Source organism: Strix uralensis, chromosome 28 (assembly GCF_047716275.1).
Source record: "Strix uralensis isolate ZFMK-TIS-50842 chromosome 28, bStrUra1, whole genome shotgun sequence".
Lineage (NCBI taxonomy): Eukaryota > Metazoa > Chordata > Aves > Strigiformes > Strigidae > Strix > Strix uralensis.
Genome location: NC_133999.1, coordinates 6,540,415 through 6,557,686, shown reverse-complemented (window position 1 = coordinate 6,557,686; position 17,272 = coordinate 6,540,415). Strand labels below are relative to the sequence as shown.

Genomic DNA, 17,272 nt, shown 5'->3' with positions numbered 1-17,272 from the left:
CGTATGTTCTGCTGCTCGGTCATGACGGTGTATGATGGAAATTCTCGTGGGTGTTTGGTTGCAGATGTGGGTACAGGGAGGGCTTTTCCAGCTCCTCATCCGGATCCTGCGCTGGCACTTCCCTGGCGTCGCAGGGGCGAGTTTTCTTGGCTGACTCCACAGACGACACACTTGTTTTCAATATTGTATTTGTGAGAAATTTAACTTTGGACTTTCCATTCAGGTCCTCAAAGAGCAAAGTACATCTCTCAAACAGGAAAACCCTCCCAGTGGACCTCAGAAGTCATGCAGAGAATTCTGAAGGAGCTTGTCAGGACCACCCGAGCCCACGGTGGGTGTCTGTCCCTGTTAAGCAGAAGCCTTGTCAAGCTGAGGTTTTAGATGCGTGGATGGACAAGCCGTAGCCTGCACAGTGGGAAGGGGCCTCTCAGAGCCTCACTGCAGCGACGCTCAGTTTCAGGCCTTGTGGGCGCTGGCGAGCTGCAGACATGGTCGAGTCTCTGGTGGCAGTTGGGGTTCCAGCCGAGCCCCAGGAACAGCTGCTGCCCCAGTTACAGCCTTAGTGGGGCCAAAGCTGTTCTGGGCAGACGGTGGTGTCCAGCTGGCAGGAGCTGGTGGGACTCACGCCTTGAGTGGGTGAGGGACTTGCTGAGGAGCTGATGGCTGCTCAGTGCTGAGAGGGCAGCACCCTGCCAGTCCCCGGAGGGGAGAGCGCAGAGGATGCGCAGGCAGCTGGGGGCCGCTGAGAGCAGCAGACACTGCCAGGGCTGCAGGTCTGCCCTGGCCAGGGTCGGAGCAACCCCAGCTTCAGATCCTTAGCATTGTGAATGTATTTTGGGAAGTACTGCTCTTGGAAGACGTCATCTTCCTGAAGGGGAACAGTTCCTTTGACTTAATCTGACCTTCTTTCTTTCTAAAGGGATGAACGGTGAACCTGTGGAGAAGGAGGCATTTCGGGAAGGAGGCAGCCAGGCAGCGCCAGCCTCTGACGAAAGAACAGGGGCAATGCAATCAACGGGCGTGGCAGGTAATTGCTGTCCTTTGTTCTCCCAGTGTCATACATCCAAACCTCTCCCTGTCTGCAGGCTCTGCCCCCAGTGCCCGCTACTGCACACCCTGTCAGCAGCACAACCCACAACTGTTAGTGCAGAGCAAGTGTTTTAAAAGAAGCCGGGGGGTGGAGTTTTTTGCCAGAGACACACACACTCGTAACCCTCTGTGGATGCAGAAAGACGCTCACCTCCCAGCACAGCCCATCACAGGAATTTCAGGACTTTGCCAGTTGGTGAGCAAGAGCATCTCAGACACGCTCAGCAGACAGTGGGAAATGTGACTCTTAATCAAATGGGCCTCCCGCAACACCTGCATCCCAGAGCTTGCTGTGAGTGCCTGGAGGCCCCAGGCACAGCAGAGGGGGATCCCTGCTGTGACCTGAGGGCCAAAGGGGTGCACTGACAGATCAGGCACAGGCTTAGAGGGAACCTGCCCCATCCTTCCGCACCCTCTATGCCTGAGCCATGATCTTTGTCTGAGGCATTACCTTTCTCTGACTCTTGGCAGTGCTGAAAACTGGAGGCACGTGAGCAGTACCCACACTGGAGAAAAGGCGAAGTGGGAGAGCGAGGCTCAGGCCTCTCCCAAGAGGGCCCGAGTCTGTCCCCTCGGGCTGTGGGTGCTGGGCTGGGGAGGGAGAGCTGGGGGGGCGCGCCCTGATGCAGGGATGTTTTCTGTCCCTCTCGCTCAAAGGGGCGATTGCTGTGCTCCCCCACACGCTCTCCATCTGGCCCGATGACTTCAGTTCAGAGGGACGACTTGTCCCAAAGGGCCAGAGGGAGCCTCCGTGCAGCAGCACTAGCAAGCCTCGGAGACTGACGGTGGGCAAGCGCCAAAGGAATTGTGCGCAGATGGGAAAGGTGACCAAGAAAGGGGAGGAACCCCTGACACTGGGAAAACTCAATTATGGCCACCCCAGAGTGTAGGCAAAGCTGAGAGGAGAAAGGGACGCTCCAGAGTGCATTGATGTGCAATGGCTTTGGGAGTTGCCTTTCTTCTGCTGAAACCAAGGAAACATCACAGCCCCAGGACAGTCACTGGCTCAGAGTTGCTGACAAAGGGAGAAGGAACTGGCCCTGGCCATGTCAGACCTCCTGTGAGATGACGAGTCATGTGCGGGACACACTAACGCACAGAATTGTTCCTCCAGGAACGGACGGCAAGAGTAGACCAAATGCCACGGATCATAAAAATCCCTGGATGTACATCGTAACAGAGGCCCTGCGTGGTCTGGGCTTCATTCTGGCTTCCGTGATCTCCTTCTGTGTGATCCATGTGTGCATGAAGTTAAAATGGTGAGTGTTGGCAAACTTCTGTCTCAGATGGCTGTTCTATTAGCCGTGAAGCATGTAGAGGTGGGGTATTCTGGAGTGCCGAGTTAGTCACTGGCCAAACTCTACTGAGATTTCTGCTGCAAGAAGTTGGAACTGCCCTCTCAATTCATGGGCACTATTTTCTGAACCCCCTTCTTCCTGTTGCAAGTGTTACTTAAAAGCAACCCTCCCCCAGCAAGAGCAGACCCAGTGACAGAGGTAGGCAGGGCAAGGTCAGGAAGAAGAGCAGTGAGGAAGGGCGTTGCCATGGAAAAGGAGCAGCGCAATAGTGACATCTCCCTGCCAGTGAACCTCCCAGCGGAAATCACCGTATTAGGCGAAGCTGTAAACCCCACATGTTCCCCTCGGCCAAGGTGTCCCGGCAGCTCAGACCGTGATGATGAACCTTCCCAGCTCTCAGCCTGGCTTTGGAGCAGGAGGGTCGGTCTGTCCCATCTGCGCCCAAATGCTGCCAGCGTGCGTGTTCTCAGCACAGGCCCCCAGGGGTTTTGTCTGTGCAGAGGTCTGCATCTCTTTGGATAAGTGTTCTGAAGAGAGGATGGAGGGCCCCTCCCCTCCCTGAGAGCCGAGGCTGCCCCTTGTCTGGGCAGGGACGGGCAGGGGAGCCGCGTGCTGGTCTCTGGCAGCACCAGGAGCCAGGAGAACAGGAGGCTCTCCTGGCCGCGCAGGGCCGTGCCCAGCTCTGGTCCCCTCGCTCTGCTGGGGTCAGGTCTCCTTCCCGGCACGTGCAGAGCAGCCAGGTCAGGATGGTGAGGGCGGAGAGGAGATGAGCCCAGGGCAGGCCAGCAGAGCCCCAGCCGAGGGGTGAGGGGCACCCCATTTTCTGCACAGAGCTCTCTGTGCCCACGGCTCCCACGTGCAGCTGGGTGCCCACACTCCACGGGGTGCCCAGTGCTGCCCCACACCCTCGCACCCGCCCTCAATCAGGCCTCAGCAGTCTCCTCTCTCTGCAGGCGCCTCACCAAAACTTCGGGATCCCAACCACCAGCACCGTCCCTCCCACCTGAACAGCCGGACTGTCCACTGGAGCAACTCTACCACTGTGCCAACCCGTTCAGGATCTTCTCTACATATCCCTGCTCCCTGCCTTCAAGCCATCAAGTCTGTGACAGAAAAAGGCACTTTCACATATACTGGCCCAACATTTCCAACACCCTGCGGCAGGGGAGCAATTGTTTGTGTTGGCTGTTGAGTTCTCCGAGAAATAGGGGTATACATTACAATGTCTGATGGTCCTTCCCCCACATCCTCTATTCCGCTACTGTCTGGTTCCCCCACCTGTTCCTTGTTCTCTTGGCTATTGATTCCTTTCTCTCCTAAGAGGGGATATATCTAACTCTGGTCCTTCATCCTCTTTGGGAGTTATTTTCTTTAAACACTCCTTTTCATGGTTACATTCAGAACAACACTTTTTCACCTTCTTATCATCAGAAGTCATGGCCATTACCAAATTATCTTTACTAGTTATCTTACATTCTTCCTGCCAATCCATTCTTTGTCTTAAATAAAAGAATAAATCTACATATGGTACTTCACTCCTGTGATAGACAGTAAACTGTTTGTTCATCAAATTCCATTAAAGATACTGGGAGCTCGTGACATGTTATTCCATAAACTATGTAAGCCTAAGCTTAATCTTAACTATTACACTGTGTAACGACTAACTGACTGCAAGTGCTTATCTAAGTTGAAATGCTGAAGCAAGGACTCCTACTATGCAAAAGACTGAAAAGAGGGAGAAAGGGAAGAAGGACAAAGGGGAGAAAGACAAAGGGGAGAAGAAGAAGAAAAAAAAGGGGGTAGTGTCTATATTCTGTAAGATATAAACAAAAGCTTTGTGAGCCACTCTCAGGAAAGCAGGAAATACGAGGAGTTGGTGACGTGAGGAAGACCCGGATGGAGCGACCCCCTAGCTGCAAAGTGCGCAGACGCAGGGTACACCTCTCAGAGAGACCCGATACCGGAAGGCGGAGGATATAAAAAAGACGGACCCTCGGGAAGTGAGCGCGCGCCGTTGGTGGAGCAAGGACTCCTCGGCCGCCCAGCGCTGTTTTGCTTGTTGCCGCTTGCTAAATAAACAGTTGAAATTTTGATTGGCTCTGACTCACATCAATTTGAGAAATCTACTTATAACAACTCCATTTTCCTTCCCTCCTGCAGAACAGCATTAACTGCAGGATGGTGTCATAATTCAATGTCCCATGCACAGGCCATTTCTCCTGACTCTCCAGTGTATACAAAGGCCACCAATGATTACAATATTCAATCATCTGACTTTTTCGTAAATCCTCATGTAAATCTCCCCAGTGTGCCAATAAACATCCTAACGGGGAGTTTTTCGGAATTTTATCATTTGCAGCCAAATTGCCCACACTTTTAAACAAATGAGTTAACTTAGATGCCATGGTTACTCACTCACAGTATAATATACAATCACTCAAATCTGCCGCTTCATTCTTCGCCGGCTGCACCTCTCACAAGATAACAGAACCGCGGATCCGAACTCCACACTCGCTTCGTACTTATTTGTACGTCTCAAGCTCACACACACACCCCCTCACAATTATTACTTTAAACGCAGGAATATAACGTATCACTATACAACCATTAATCTTAACCCGGTATACTATTAAACAAACATAAAATTCCACAACTCGAGTCCTTATCATATCATCGAAAACACTATAGCATATAGGTTTTCATTACTCCAAATTCCATACATTCCACTATTGTCCAACCCTGCAATAGCTTTCACTTATGCCTTACGGGCAGACGCCTAGGCTTCCAATTCCACTAGGATCCTTTAGTCCAACCCTGCGCAGCTTTCGCCGCGTCTGACAGGCAGACTTATACAGTGGGACTCTAACCCACTGTGTGGGACTCTAACCCACTCCCAGGTGGGACTCTAACCCACTTTCCAAGGGTAGGACTCTAACCCACTCCTAGTACAAAAGAAGTGTCTTACCAAAATCCAGGGAACGTCGCGAAGAGCCTTACGGATCGGGGATCGATGGGTATCCCCGAGAAATCCTCGGTGCCGGCTGGAACCAATCAGGTCCCCGACTCCTCCGGTCTCTCTCAGCGAGATCCCATCTGGGTCGCCAGAAACTGTTACCGAAAAACTCGGAATAAAACTTATCAACACCAATTTGATGTAGATAAGCAGACACTTCTTTATTGACGGCCGGGTGCGCGGGTGAATCCTTTCACCAACGACGCACACCATGCACCAAAATCATACATCTTATCTAGAACTCATTCATACATAGTCATTAAGTATTCATGCATAAACATAACAATTCCTGGAAATCATTATCATACTCTCCTCCTATTTCCGATTCTGCGCAGTAGAGTCCAGAAACACCTGGAAATGGGTCTGGGGTGTAATGCGAGTAGGTGGTTAATGAGTCGGTGGTCGCGATCTCCCCCTGTCGGAATTACCTATTGCTTGAGGACACTGTTTCTTGGCTTAAACTTACATGTTGCTTCAGCCGATTTCCCCATTTTCCCATTAATTTGGATTCTGACATCTCTCTGCATTCTTTCAGGTTATTAAATACCTTATATGTAAGATTATCTTGAATCGTAAGCCTGTTATCTATAGTTCTAAATGTTCCTACTAGGTGATTCTGACCAGTTCTTTCGGCCTTGGTACAGGGCTGTACAAGGGAGTTCGTAGTAGCCTTGGTTCCTGTATAGAGTGCAAATGCAGCATATGATTTTTACTAAATATCTTCTATATTCCTATTAAAACTAAACAAATTAATACTAATCTATATTAAATCAATAACATACCAAATCAGTAACACAGGGGCCTGGCCCTCGCCAGCCCGGACAAACGCCTGGCCCGCCTGCCTCCAGCCCGGCCTCCACGTCCAGTGTCCCAGTTTTGACCAGGATGGAGTTAATTTTCATTGGAGTATTTCATACCATGTGATGTCATGTGCCGCGATTGAGAGACGGGAGACAGGCTTGATGCAAGCAAAGTTCTTCTCACTTTATTACATGTAATACTCATTTTTATAGAAAATCAGAAGATGCGTGTGTTAAATTGATTGGTTGCTATGCTTCAGAGTTCTTATCAGCGCGCGCTAATTGGTAGCTAATCGGACCCAATTGATTGTTCCCAACAATTTCTGTACATCATGCAAGTTTCTAGTGTCTGTCTGTATCTGTAAGGGTTAAGGAACTATAGTCTGAGCCCTGATGCGCCAACCTAAGTACTTCCAAGGTGATATTTTTTGAATTTTTTCCAGCGCAATACAGAGGCCTGCCGAGTTGACAGCAGCTGTGACAATGTCTGTAGCTTTCTCCATGACCTCGTGATGTTGTGTGGCCACCAAGATGTCGTCCATATAATGATATAACAAAACATTAGGTATCGTGGCTCTAACAGGACTAAGTACTTTAGCTACATACCACTGACAAATTGTAGGACTATTCTTCATTCCTTGTGGCAGCACAACCCACTGGTATCTTTGCAACGAGGCTTGCATGTTGATGCTTGGAACTGAAAAGGCAAATTTAGGAGCATCATCAAGGTGCAGTGGGATATTGAAAAAGCAATCTTTAAGATCAATAACGGTCAAACACCAATTTCGAGGAATCATAGTAGGGGACGGGAGTCCTGGTTGGAGGGCCCCCATGTCTTCCATAGCGTCGTTAATTTTTCTGAGGTTGTGGAACAAGCGCCACCTGCCGGTTTGTTTTTTAATGACAAAAATAGGCGAGTTCCAAGGACTGGTAGAAGGTACAATATGCCCTTTTGTTAATTGCTCTGTAACTAATTCTTGGAGGGCGCGAAGCTTTTCCAGTGGTAGGGGCCATTGATCTACCCAAATAGGGGTATCGGTCTTCCATGTCAATTTAAGGGTGTCGCGCGCTTCAATGGCCCCCTCTAAAAATGGGTCCGAATGGACATTCCCCACTGGGACAGCACATCACGTCCCCACAGGATCAGAGGGACAGGTAACACAAAAGGTTTAACAGAGGCTATATGCCTCTCTGGACCTTGAATCTGAATTAATTCCACACTTTGATGGCTGTTACCAGTTCCTCCAATTCCAGCTAACGTGTAGGAAACATTATCCAGAGGCCATTATGGAGGCCACTTAGCCACAGATATTATCGTGACATCAGCTCCAGTATCAATAATTCCATTTAGTACTACTTGCTGCTCTCCACGAATAAGGATACATTGACATACGGGTCGCTTCTGAGAAATAGATTGCACCCATAGAATTTGTGGGTTCCCTGTAGACCCAAATCCTCCCCGCCTTTGATAAGATTGACTAGGAGCGGGGGAGTTCGTCCCCGCAGGAATCAATATTAATTGCGCTACACGACTACCTTTAGGTATCGTGCAGGGAGGAAATGGAGTCCGTGCCATAATTTTAATTTCGTCAGTACTGTCAGAGTCAACGACCCCTGGTAATACAAAAAGCCCTGACAATGTAGTAGATGACCTTCCTAACAACAGCGCTTGTGTTTTAGGGGGTAAGGGTCCCGAGATATCTGTCGACAGCAAGTGAACTGAGCAATCAAGTAATGTTACTGTGTGAGCGGTTGCCAGGTCCAATCCTGCGCTCCCAGCTGTTGCTGGACGAAGACTTGAGGCACTGCTGCTTCCCTCCGTGAGGGCTGGAATGTCAGCTGTGGCACTTGTGTCTGCGCGCGTCGCTGCCCCGCGCTCCGCGACCAGTTTCCCTGTATCAGTTGACCCTGAAAATCATACTTAGACCGACATTGATTAGCATAATGACGCCCTTTTCGGCATCTAGGGCAAACCCCAGGGGCTTGGTGCCTAGCCCCCGCATTCATAGTCAGGCAATTCTTTTTAAAATGCCCTGATTTACCACAGCCATAGCAATTTCCCAAGCTTGACGGACCACGCATGGCTGCAAGGGCAGCAGCCATGGCCTCAAATTTATGATCCACAGTGCCAATTCTATTACAAGCCTCCACCATTTCAACCAGTGTAGGATTCGGATTAGGAAGGGATTTCAGGAGCTTTTTACAATCCACATTAGCATTTTCAACAGCCAGTTTCAGCAACAGAATGTCCCGCGCTTCCACATTATCTATCTGATGCTCCAGAGCCTGCTTTAATCTATCAATAAATTGCATATAGGGCTCTCGAGGTTCTTGAGTAATAGTTGTAAAAGCTTTCTGTGGCTTCTGTGTGTCCGGGACCTTAAAAAAGGCCTTTTTCGCTTCCTCACAGATGGCTTCTAGAGCCTCCCGAGGGATATCCCGAGCCTGGGCTACCGGATCAGTGTGCTGACCCGTGCCGGTAAGATGCTCTATAGTTAAAGCAGCCACAGCTTGATTAGCATGACCCGCAAATGCACGGAGAAGTACTTGGAGCCCTCCCCTCCAGTGCGACTCCCACAACGAAAACTGAGTCGGAGTTAACAGTAATTGCGCTAAGGATTTTAAATCATGAGGAGTCATTACATAGGTATCAAAAACCGAAGTTAACAGGCTTGCGAAATAAGGAGAGGAAAGCCCGTGCTCAGTGACGGTACGGCGCAACTCCTTAATTACAGAGAAAGATAAGGCTTCCCATTGTGCCCCCCGGCCCTGATAAATCACAGGAGTAACTATCATTTTGTCAATCTCGAGATCCCCTTCCTTTAAGGCTTGGCGTTTTATATTAGCCCATGCGTCTTGTGGGTCAGGGGGACATAAGTCCGGCTCCTTCTCGGGATCTACCGGCCCCGAATCAAAGGAGTCCTCCCCCGCAGGATAATTTGCGGCGCCGACCTCTGCGGGTCCTCGGCAACTTTGTCTTTCCGAAGGCGGAGAAGGGACCGTGGGGGTAGCGGTCAGGGCGGCGGGGGTATTCCCTTTAGTCTTTACGTCGCCATTATTACCCTCCTCTTGAGCTTTTAAAGCTTCAAAAATGATCCTCCACCACGGGAGCATATGCTGTGCTTCTACATTCCCCGATGTGGCAGAATCCCACAACTTCACCCCCACATCATCCCAAAGTTCCCGCGTAAAAATATTAGAAGCAGTTACAGCGGGTATCTTCATTTGTACCCATTTAAGCATGGCTTTAAGGTCGTGCCCAGAGATAACTTTCCCATGCTTTTGAAGAAGAGCTTTCATAAGCTCATATACGTCTCTCTCGGGGGAAGACGCTTGATTCCCCATGTTTTCCACAGCTCACCTCTCTACTCCAGAGGGATTTCAGGCCGGCCGGCTCCTGCTTCCTTTCAGCAGCTCATTCAACGTTCCGTGGGACTCGCAGCCTGCCGCACAGATAGGCGGTTCCTGGACCCGATCGCGTCCCGAACTCGGATCACGTCGGGGTCACCAATTTGCCGCGATTGAGAGACGGGAGACAGGCTTCATGCAAGCAAAGTTCTCCACTTTATTGCATGTAACACTCATTTTTATAGAAAATCAGAAGATGCGTGTGTTAAACTGATTGGTTGCTATGCTTCAGAATTCTTGTCAGCGCGCGCTAGTTGGTAGCTACTTAAACTTTAGCAATTGGACTAATAGCAACTAAGCCGCTCCTATAAAAAACTCTAAATTCCTTGCTGTCTGCACCGTCTTCGGCCGTTTATCAAGCATGACTCACAGGTTAGCAATTCTTCACCATATCAGCACTTTTCCCAGTGCTTTTCTCTTCCCTTTATCAGGCCTCCCAAGGTTTGTAGCCTACAAGTTCCAGTACATCCCCCTCTAACAACGGAGCAGTACAGGCCGTTCTGTCTGAGTCCTTCAAGTCGTACCCGACATAAACACTACAAGAAAAGGCAGGTCTAATTGGTCAACTTTACTCACTACACAGAAGGTGATAGGATTATTGCATTTGTCCTCACCATACGCAATGCTCCAGTGTACAGCATATACCCAATCCTTGCATTAGGACTAAATCACAATGGAAACATACTCTATCCCTCAGAACATAAAGTATGGGCCCACCAGAAGGAGGGGAAATGGCAAACAATTGATGTAAATGCATGTACTGTGCGAGAACAACGAGGCTTCATTTGTGAAGGAAATACTCTTGAGAAGACATTTGTCTTGATACTGAACAAAACATTTGTCACTTTGAGATCCACCCAAATGAAACCCCTGAAACCGTAGTCATATATGTTGGAAAAGGATGTGTTTGCATGCGAACACGATGTGATTCCTTATTAATAGATGGTACTGTCCATACAACTCCTCCAACATCCTGACTTCATCGACCTCCTGCAACAAGCACAGAAAACTGGACAAAAGACTCTTATCACGGTCCAACATGATATAGAAGAAATACATCAAGTGTTAACAAGAGTCAAAAGGGATGGAGAACATCAGTGGTGGGAAAGCTTATCTGGATGGTCACCCACCGCAACAGAACTGTTTAATTCCATGTTCCACCTGGTCATGATTTTCTTAATATGTTTACTGCTCATAATTGTATTGTATATTAAGGTTTGGAGGATGGTTAAACAGATTACTCAGTTACAAAAGTATCCCTGTGTGTACACTATCCCAAAACAGGGATTAGTGTGTACACTATCCCCAAACTTTTTTTTTGAAGCTAATCAAACACAAAATTTCCTTCAATTGTAATTGGATTATGGCATCCTCTGTTTATAGGCATAGAGGCAAGAGGCAACCACACTGCCGCTCTATGGACAAGATAAATTGACTTTAGTCACGGGGTGGATTGTGGTGGTGCAATTCTTACCCCCCCCTCCCCCCCTTTGTTGGGCTGCTTGGTGCTAGGTGCGATTCCACCCACATCCCCCGAGCTATACACCAACCTGTGGAGATAAGGACTGACAATGTTAACGAGCCTGGCTCCTGCCCGTCCCGATTGCTTGGAAACAGCTATAACGGCCCATCAACTCCTAAGGGCCTGGCACACCTATGCCTGGGATGTGATCAAATGGGAACAATAACAGAGTCGCACATTAATCAAATTCTTTTGTAACTGCTGGAAGGCACCAGAAGGTATCTGACAAAAGTCAATTATCTTGGGCCCTATAAATGGCGACCACCAGGGAGACCCTTTGAGCTCTCCTGGATCGCAGCGGGCCTGTGACCAACATCTCCCCTGAGCTGGAGCCTCTCAGGTACCAAACCCTTAAGGTGTCGTCTGCTCCAGACGGAAGGCCAGGGCGAAGTCCCCCGCTCGAGTCTCAATTATCGCCCGTTGAGGAATGCCAAGGCATTGTGAGTATTTGCTCTAAACTCGAGAGGGAAATTTTCTTTGAGCTAGCTTCTCTTTACTCTGTGTGTGTGTGGGGGGGGGGTACGTACCCTTGTTTCTGTGTGTGTATGTCCGTTCTGTGTTCATTCTACTGAATCCAAACACCTTTGTTTCTGTATGTTTGTCCGTTTTGTTATGTGCATGCGTGTATATATATAGGTATATATATAGAGAGAGGCATGTATATATATAGGCATGTATATATATAGGTCTGCAGCAACAGCCTTAAAATATACCTCTTCCTCTCCACTTATCCATTCTCCACCCCTTCCTTCCCTCCATCCAATCAGCAGGATAACTCCCGTATTAAAGTATTAAAGATAAGCCTGTTTCCTTTAACTCAGCATTTCTGTCCAAGTTAGATAAAGATTCTATTCCTATTTCTAAGTTTTGCCTTTAAACTACTATTTCAGCACCTTTTTACATGTTCTGGGGATCCAGTTTCTCTTATGTTTCCTGTTCTTCTGTCCTAAAGTTCAGTATAAGATCAAACATTCAAAGGTACCAAATAGCTCCCAATTACTCCAATTCTGCTGCCTCCCCGGGGCCCACGTCAAGGACCTCCCGGCAAAACTCCCCGCTCTAGTGAGACCCAAGGACTGCTACCCGCTCTTGGCTTTTCAGATAGGTAGCAACGACATTACCAGGAGAAGGTCTAAAGCAATGACGAGAGATTTCAGGTCCTTGGGAAACTAATTAAGGGGTCGGGGGCACAAATTGTGTTCTCCTCCATCCCTTCAGTTGTGGGGATGGATGAAGAAGAATACCGGAGAACTCAACAGATGAACGTGTGCCAAGACTGGTGTTACCGTCAGGGCTTTGGACTTTTCAATCATGGGTTGGTGTACAGGACGCCAGAGCTTTTGGCATTAGATGGGAAGCACCTGTCCCAGAGGGGGAAAAGGATCTTGGGGCAGGAGTTAGCTGGGCTCATTGACAAATTGGCGTAATAACTCAACAAGAGTTACCATTTATGTTCATAAGAGTTACCCTTTATATTAATTCCATTAGACATAAACTGTTGACCTGAAGTGCTAAGGCTTGGACAATAAGCCCAAGCCAGAGTTGACCTATAGATGAATCCTGTACATTTTATAACTGATAACCATTGTGCTAACAGGTATTACACTAAGTTATAGCAAACCAACTATTCTGATGTAAAAGGTGGGAATACTGAAGCCTGAGCAACAGGCCCTGAACTGAAACTGCTAACTCCGTATGTAGTCATTAGTGAAATATGCATAGAAGATATAGCTTAAACATCATAAAACATGTCTATCTTGAATGTACCCTTATATTTCTTTATGTGTGAGCAAGATAACAAGGCCACAGAAACAGTTGTCTGGCCTTGTGACCTTGCTCATAAATTAATTAGACCAGCAGGGAAACTCCCTTAGCTTCTCCCTTAAGCCCTGGCCAGGCTCTGGGGGGGAACCTAATGTGAGATGAAAACCAGATGTTTCCGCTTAAAACAAAGGTGCCAGCTATTCTGGCTTACTGATTTTTAGGTATATAAGGCTGGGCCCGCTCACAGCGACTTTGGAAGCCTCACCTACGGGTGGACGCACCGCGTAGGATTTCCCACTTGCAGGGAAAGGTTCTCCAAATCCTCGCTGTAACCGGGGCTCCCCAGCGACTGCGGATCTGGATGATGGTAAAGTATGCAAGTGGTGATGGATCTTTCTTAATCACTGTTCTCTCCCTCAGGTAGTAATGATTTGATGCATTACCCTGTATTTTCCTATTTGTTTAAGTGCACTATTCTGTCTTTTCTTACTGTATGTTTTCTGTATTATTCTGTTACATTATTTAGTTATTTCTAGTAAATACACCTGCTCTTTTCACTCTGGTGTCTGAGTTTAATTGATATCCCTGATCAGCAAAACATAAATTGGTGTCAGAAGTGGGATCCGACAAAAATGCCATTATTTAAAGTGACCATTGGATGTTTTAAATTGTATGAAAAGGTACCTATTGAAAAAGGAAAAGAAACTACAAATTCAAGTAAACGAGGGTGGATTTTGTTAACTGCATGTAGAAAACAACACCAGAGTAAAGAGAGGCTGTTGTTAGAGCGCTCCCAGATGGAGCGACAGATGTGTGATTTGCAGAGTCAAATAGTGATGTTGCAATGCCAGAATAAGTTGTTTACTGATAAGCTGGATACTTATCAGACAGTGGTGGAGAAAGCTGCGGTGCGAGTAGCACAATATAAGTATAGGAAAAGGAGAAAGTGTAAGAAAGTTCATGCAGTGATTGCAGAAGCGGGTGTGCAGTGGGATCCTGGTAGAGATCCTAATATTGGGCAAGCTGTGAGGAAGGATATGATAGAGGATCATACACAGTATGAAGTAAATGATATAATTGAAAGATTTAAGCAGAGACCGGGGGAATCCTTGCTCTCTTGGATGGTGCATTTGCAGGATCAGGGAGTGGCAGGGGTAACCCTAGACGCAGGAGATTCTAAAAGGTTTTTGATTTTAAGTTCAAATTCTTTTGTGCAGGATGCATTTCAAAACAACACTCAGGATATTAATTTGTTAACACTGGCTGCTCTGGGATGTAATACCAAATATCCTCCAGAGAATGATTGGCTGGCATCTGACCGTCAGTGGTATACTTTGCGAGATTGTATACAGCAAATGAAAGAGGAAGGGATGAAAGCAGCTATTTTTGTAGGAGACGCTGACTTTATGATGTGGCATCCTTTGTCGGTCACTATGAGAAACAGAGTGATTCAAACCGTTCCACTGGCATATAAAAATGTAATTATGCCCCTTTGCATTAATGAAATGGGGGATCCCCTCGATGAAGTAATAGAAAAAGTGCAACAGTTACGTGACCTTGAAGAGTGGAGCCCCCGAGGGAGTGCAGGGAATCGAGATACTCGAGACAGCCCTAAAGGCAGTGAAAACAGGATTTCTCGTAAGGAAATGTTTACGGCTTTGTTAAAAGACAGCATGTCTCATGAAAAAATTTATGGTGTTCCAACTAACGAGCCGTGGCGAATATATACACAGAGAGGGCTGAATAAACCTAGCAAGAGAGTGCAGAGTGCTAAAACTAAGAATCCAGGGACAACTCAGCCTACGGCGCCCCTTCTCGAACCTCAACGGGACCCTCCATCTGCCCACGGAGGGCCCCCCGTGAGTGGATCACTGGTTCCGGGGGTGAAAGAGGATTGGGCAGCATTTTCTGACTTGTACCCTTTGCAGGAGGCAAGGGAGGTGAATCAATATTATAATCAGCACATATGAATTAATAGCCAAGTTCCAGGGCGGTGAGTGCAGAAGGACCGATGGCCCCATGTAGAACTTAAAGTTTTGGGTTGGTTTGTTTTTTTGGTTTTTTTTGGTTTTTTCCTTTTGTTGTTGTTTGTTTGTTTTTATTTAGAACAACCAGTCCCCACAAACTGTAAATACCCTAATTGAGGCTGGAGCAGAGGCCTCCTTAATATATGGGAACCCCAGGAAATCTAAAAGACAACCTGTAATTATTACAGGTTTGGGAGAAAAATAAATTAAAACTGTACAAACACAAATGGAAATGAAAACAGGAAACCTCCCAAAATTATTATATTCAGTCATGATTGTCCCCATTCCTGAATATAAAATCAATATAGACATTCTAAGAAGACTAACTCTTTCTGATAGTCAGTATCAATTTGGAGTTAAACCCTGTATTAGTACCAGACCTGTTACGGTCAGCAAAGTAAAAAAAAAATGCCTCCTGAGCAGATCCTGGCTGCAACTAAGTTAGTTACAATGAGGCAATATAGAATTCTGGGAGGACATGAAGAGATACCACAGACAATTAGAAATTTATTAGATGTAGAAGTTTTGAGGTGGCAGTCCGGTGTGGCCTGTCAAGAAAAGTGATGGATCCTAGAGAATGACAGTGGATTTTAGAGAAGTAAACAAACATACTGCACCGCTTGCAGCAGCTGTGCCAGACACTGTCACTTTAATAGAAGAAGTTCAGAAACATCCAGGAACTTGGTACGCTGTAATAAATTTAACTAGTGCATTTTTATTTTTTTTTTTTTTTTACTATCCCAATTGCAGAAAAGCATGTGCTTGCACAAGGGTGGCTGCAGAGCCCCACTATCTGTTATAGAATTGTAGCTGAACGCTTAGATGAAATACAGCTGCCTCCTCACACACAATTAAGCCACTATATAGATGGTATTTTGATTCAAGGAAATGATGAGGAGGAAATACAACAAGTTCTTGAATTAGCAGTAGATCATATGAAACAGAAGGGCTGGGAAATTAACTCTGCAAAAATCCAAGGACCGTCTGAGACAGTGAAGTTTCTGGGAATTCAGTGGCATTGTGGGCATCAAGCCAGCCCCACATGGCCCTGACCACACCAGAAATCCATCCTATTTTACAGGACAACGTGTCTTAGTCAAACTCCCCATGGTGGGAGCAGTACTATTAGTATTGGATACCCAAATAAACAAGTATACCTGGAAAGCAAAGATGCTCATGGAAAGGAGCACAAAATTAATACAAGGTGGATTATCCCATCTTTCTAATTATAACCCACTTCCGGTTCTCAAAATGAACCGAGAAGCTTTTCTTTCCTTTTTCTTGCAGGTAAACCCCCCGGAGAAAGATATCCTGGGTCACGACGGGGGATCCTTATGTGAATTTAAATTTTAATACAGTGTTGATGTTCATTGTCTTATTAATATTTCTAAGATGTATTGTCTATCATTGCAAAAATTGCTTTGGGTGACTGTTCCCCTCTCCGTTGGTTCTGGGGGAAGCACCGGCTTCCTAAGTGTTAACCAAGAATGGGAGGAAAACAAATTTGTGGGTTTAAGTCATTCTGTTACCAGTATTATAAGCAAACAACAGACACCAAATCAGGGGAAGGTCCATTTGCTAATGGGGCCTGGGCTTTAAAAAGTCATTACTGGGCCCATGAAGGCAAGATGGAAATACCAAGACCTAAACCACACATGCACTCTGGGCTGGGGGCATGGAAATCCATTTTCCTGCTGCAAAGGCAGACCCCAACTCCAGCGAGCCAGACCATCTTCAGCTCCACAATTGACAGCAACAACCAGAATATTTTCCCTTGTGATATGTATGTGTTGGTCTTATAAGTGTCCATGTTAAAACATCCTGTAATTGTACTTGTTCATGTAGACAACCACCTTCTTCCCCCAGTCCCCAAGGACCGGGAGTACATCCATTAGGCCCAGCGTGGGACACATTTTAGTTAAATATGTTTGGTTAAAATATTGCTAATTGACATTGTTATTGTCACTGTTACCTTTATTATATGTTTGGTTAGGATGTTGTTAACCATTGTCAGTGTTAATATTGTTTTATTTGTTATTTGTAGTGTTATTGCTCATTTACCTTTGTTTAAATCTGGGGTAGAAGTTTCTAGGCCCAGATGACACATGTGCTTTAGGATAAAGGGGCGTGGAAAGCGATTTTCCTGCTGCATATGCTGACCCCAACTTTGGCAGACCAGGGCAACAGACTGCGTGGGCTACCAGAGCCACAAACACTCAGTGATATATTACCAGAACCACGGAAAAATAATGGATAATATGTTGGTAATAATTTCAATTCACTTTATAGCCTTAGCCTTGATAATCATTTTCTTATTTGTTCTTATAATACAACTTTTTTGTCCCTGTGAA

General features: G+C 46.7%; 1 long non-coding RNA gene across 1 annotated transcript; it reads left to right on the top strand.

Annotated features, from left to right (window-relative positions):
- The first annotated feature begins 222 nt into the window (after nucleotides 1-222).
- LOC141935824 (uncharacterized) lies at nucleotides 223-2,253 on the top strand. The gene is made up of 3 exons (XR_012626637.1): nucleotides 223-331; nucleotides 920-1,027; nucleotides 2,204-2,253. It is a non-coding gene; the product is annotated as an uncharacterized LOC141935824 (long non-coding RNA).
- The last annotated feature ends 15,019 nt before the right edge of the window (nucleotides 2,254-17,272 follow it).